The sequence below is a fragment of the Montipora capricornis genome, chromosome 7, assembly GCF_036669925.1.
Source record: "Montipora capricornis isolate CH-2021 chromosome 7, ASM3666992v2, whole genome shotgun sequence".
NCBI lineage: Eukaryota > Metazoa > Cnidaria > Anthozoa > Scleractinia > Acroporidae > Montipora > Montipora capricornis.
In genome coordinates this window covers 42,286,542-42,291,541 of record NC_090889.1, presented here as the reverse complement: position 1 = coordinate 42,291,541, position 5,000 = coordinate 42,286,542, and the positions used below count along the sequence as shown (strand labels likewise).

The 5,000-nt window shown below is 36.2% G+C and overlaps 1 pseudogene; it reads left to right on the top strand.

Moving 5' to 3' along the window:
• The first annotated feature begins 4,648 nt into the window (after positions 1 to 4,648).
• The window catches only part of LOC138055994 (uncharacterized), an 878-nt pseudogene continuing 526 nt past the window's right edge, over positions 4,649 to 5,000 (top strand).

Here is a 5,000-nt window from a genome sequence, read left to right as displayed (position 1 = left end):
GAAACATGTTTTGTAAATTGAAAACTGTCGTTTCTTTCTTGAGAGTTATCTTTTATATACAATTTACCATTTTATGTCACCAAATAATATAATCAAATGAGTTTACTTGAGTGGAAAAAACTAGCAAAAAGTCGATCAGAATTAGGAGACAAAATCAATACTGTACGAAACACCATCATCAAACATGGTCTTGGTCAACAGACCAACCAGGCATCATTTCAAATAGTTTTTCAACCGATTGCAACAAAATTAGACGTTGTTTTTTTGAGTAATTTAAAAATAAATCCAACAAAAATACGACTGCTGATTAAATGGAAGTACCAAATTACGGTATTGATATTGAGGATGAGGTTCCAGGCATGACTATAGATAATATAAGTTGATGAAACTGTTTTACCGCAGTCAGAAAAGCAAATAAAACTGCGCCAACCTATGAAGAATCGTTGCGGGACATTCTAGAAGGGAAGAAGGGGGTTTATGTTGATCCTCAACACTTTCCTCAAGAATATGATGAAGCATTAGGCGATGAAGACATGGATAATGAGATATTGAATGATCTTGGTATCCAAAATTATGATTCTGTTGAAAAGGTATTAAAGCAACCAGAAATGACAACACAAAACAGAAAACATCTTAATAAGATTATCAATGATACTAAATTAAGCAGGAATCAATTAAAACGCTATAAGTCACATATCACAAACAATTAAAAAGCGGTTCAATTTCTGCAGCTGCCAGACAAATGGAAAATGAGAGACTAGACAATGCACGAGTTGCACTGAATCAATACATAAAACATTACGAAAATAAAGTCAAACGGGCGCAAGGTTCTGGAATTCGAAGAGGTGGAAATGTTATTTTTTTTAATTAATGTAAAACAGCTTCTCAAAAAATTGGAATTGATCATTGGTGAAATTTAGCTGGGAATACCAGTGTTGATATGAGGAACATGGGGGTTGCTATCCTGGACACATTATTGAGGGTGTCGTCAATCAATAGATCTCAATATGATAATACATCTAAGAAGTATTTTAAAATTTAATATAACAATACTGTATATGGAAAGAGCAACAGTATTATCCAGCTACTCAGTCAGATCAATACCTAGTAACAGACTTGAAGACTTTATCACGAAATTGTTACCCCAGGGAAGACTGTGTCATTAGGGACCTTTAGCATCAGGTTTTTCATGGGAAACCGCAAAAGCGCAAACCGCGAAATATCACGTGACCAAGGTCTTGCCGTCGCGTTTGCGGTTTGCCATTCACGTTTTAACCGCGGAGAAGGCCTCTAGCGGAAGTAACTAACGGCAAGGATTTTTGCCACTAAAAATTGTACAGCCTTACGTTTAAAAGCACGAAATAGCTTTCTATATCCACCTTCTATGTGCTAGTTAGATTTTTGAACTCGAATGAATGAAGTATTTACATTTTTTGAGCGATCAAAGTGATACACTTCCACTTGACAAAAAAACAACATGTCGGCATCAAGCCGAACTCCTTGCTAAAGTTCGAAAGCCAGGAAACCTGAAACTGCAAACGGCTAACCGCAAACCGCAGTTTGCGGTTTGCGGTTTCCCGCGAAAAACCTGATGCTAAAGGTCTCTATTATACTCTGACGACTGCAAAACAACAAGGGTGATAAATCGCCCAGCCGATCATTCTCCATTTCAGTCTGGTATTGATAACATCTACAGATGGAGTCTACAAAATCGTATGGAGTTCAATGTGAAGAAATGTAAGCTAATGCGAATCTGCAAAAAAATATCTCCCCTTCTCTCTGAGATGCACTCAGGAGTGAGTCAACATGTGAATTCTGTGATCTTGGACTGGTTACAAACTGCAATCTCTCTTGGAACAATCACATTGAAAAGATAACAAGCAAGGCCAACAAGATCATGGGACTCATTAAAAGAACTTGTAGAGGACTTAAAGATGTTTCTACTCTAAGAACCCTTTACCTGGCTTTAGTTAGGTCTCAACTCGAGTTTTGCTCTGTGGTGTGGTCCCCATATCAAGCAAGAAATATAACAAATTTGGAACGAATTCAGGGAAGAGCAACTAAGCTAATTCTGAAGACCACTGATGCCAGCAACGAAGAGAGAAACTTAACTTGTTATCCTTAGAACAAAGAAGGTTTTTATTTGATGTTTTATTCCTGTATAAAGCCTTGAATGGCCATATAGACATTGACTTATCCAATTATGTCCAGTTTTTCAAAGAACCTGAGAAAGGATGACTGTACACTAAAGAAGAATTATGGAAGAACGAACACTTTTAAGTATAGCTATTTCAACAGGATTGTAGACATGTAGAATTACCTGCCACACTCAGTTCGTCGGGTACCTAGTATTACAATTTTTAAGAGAAGTGTTAGGGATATCCTGACCAGAAGTTTGTGATTTATCACTTATTATCTAATCTTAATTATATTAGTAATCCTATTTATTATCGTGTTCCTATAGTATTTATTTAATTATCTATTGAACTGGGCTTTCCACTGTAGCCGTGTATTATATACTTCCCTATGGTAGTGTAATAATATATATATGAGTTAGTAGGGTGGTCTATCTTGTATGGGGTCTCAGACCCTTTATAGACTTTCCCTGGCACTTATACTCATCTCCACATTCGCTCATATGTGTATTCTTGCCGAAATCGTAATAAATAAATAAATAAACTGATTAATTCATTTGTCAAAAAGATTACTTTAGACAGCAATTATCAACACACCCTTGGATTAAATAGTATTATTAATATGACCTTTACTTGGTTTAATGTAAAACCTGGATATGATAATCAACTAATAAGATAGAGCTCCAATAACGGAAATACATTTCAAAATATTACTTTTTCACTAGGTGTGTGGAATTATCGTGATTTTGATGCTTATATCAAACAAATAACAGAAACGATGACATATGTCTCTAAAATTTAACACCACAACATTCAGAGTGACCATAAAACTACCAGCAACGATAGTCTTGTAGATTGAAGTGATACGGATATCATATATAGCTTTAGCACAAGTGTACTGCAACCATCGTATAGCTTCTTCATTGAATCACGGAGAATAACATTCAATCCTGTGAACAAAATTACTATATCTGCAATAGGAATGTGGGTAACCGATGGTAAAAGAAGATTGCTTAATTTAAATGGCGCAGATACCGCTTTTTCATTGATTTTAAAAAGAATAATATAACAGTGGTATATAATGAAACCGTATGGATTCAAAAGAGTTTACAGTACCACCCAAAGCTTGGTCGATTTGTATTTCAACACAAAGGCAGCGGTCTGATCGTTGACGACATGTGAAAATCAATGAAGAGTATTGCATCAGCTGTTTTCGAAAAAATTGCTAAGCCTATGCCAAAGAAGGCATTAGAATCAGAGATATCCTATGCAGCTGAACAACTTGGTAATTCAACATCAGAAAAAGCAGGTGATCTTATAATTAAGCAAATTTCTAAAATGTGACAAGGACCAAATAAACAACAAAATATGATGCCAAACACTTTTATGACACAACAAGAGAAAAGCACTGATATGATTTTGAATCGTTTGATATCTGGCGATGGTATAAAAAGACGGCGTAAAATTATTTGATAAAGCATAAGATGGCAAAAATTGATATGTGACATAATGTAAAATTATATAACATAATAGTATAATGTCTCTTAGAACGAATGAATAGTTGCAAAGAAACGAAGTTGTACGTTTTCAGTTGGATGATGTCATCCGGGCTCCTGGCAATAATCAACGTCCAGAAACAAACGGATACAAATTTACAATTAACGATCGTAGTTCATTTTTTGATTGGTATCATGGAATTATGGAACTGAGATTTCAGCTTCAAAAATTAGCCGATGGAGCGGGATATGCCGTGGCCGATAGAATAACGGTCATCAACGGTTCACACAGTCTTCTAAAGCATTTTATGACGAAGTCAGCTGGAAAAATCGTCTATGATACCGACAATCTTCATAACGTTACATTTGCCAAAACCTTCTTGAGTATTCAGACGACTACAGCCGATCAGTGGCCAAAAATAGCTTGTAGTATTTAAAGACCAATAATACAACCGCTGCTAACAACACGGGTTTTGAGTCTCGTACACTTCCTAATTAAGCAGTCAATAATGATGGTACAGGTGGTGCTAAACACATCAATGTTATCATCCCTCTAAATAGTTACAGCTTATTCGAAGAACTAGACGATAAAATGTTGGTTCTAATGCAGCTTCAACTCAATGTCAGCTTTAATGAAGACGACGAAATCATTCACGCAGCAAATGGAGTTCATGCTGGGCGAGTAGTTATTGATAGATTTTAGCTCTGGTTACCAAAATTAACACCAAAAGAAAGTTTGTATTCTAGGTTTCTAAAAGAAGAGGGGTTAAAACAGATCTAAAAAACGTAAATTTTCAGCCGCCTTCTGCGACCTTCTTCAGAGAAATGTACTCAGCAAGTTACGAAATGCAAATATATAGAAGAAGATGTCATTGGTCGTTGCCCCTAAGGGAGGAAACAAGAGATGCATACACCCTGGGGAATGATACTCTTTCATTGACAGTGTTTTTGTCGAGGAACGAATGCAACGACTCTAGAAGAAGCCTTTTGTTCTTGGTTTTTACGCCTGTTTCCAAAATGCTCAAAAATGTTAAAAAGGTAGAAGAAAATGCAAATCTCTTGTCGGCAAATATTCGAAAGCAAGAAGAACATATGGTAGCCGCTGAGGAAATTGATTATAAAACAGGTATAATCATTTGTTGTCGTCTTTACGCAAAAAGGACAAAGATATCGAAGAACTAGAGGTAAAATGCCTGTCCTTTGAAAACCGAGTATTGTCCTTGGAACAAGAGAATGATTCATTAAGACTGGCCTTAAAGATCATTGTCCAAGAGAAGAATGAATGTGACAGCCGTCCACAAAAGGCAGATGATCGTTGGTCCCTTGTGGAAAACACCCATCCGGCGAAAAGTATGAAGAATAAACGCAG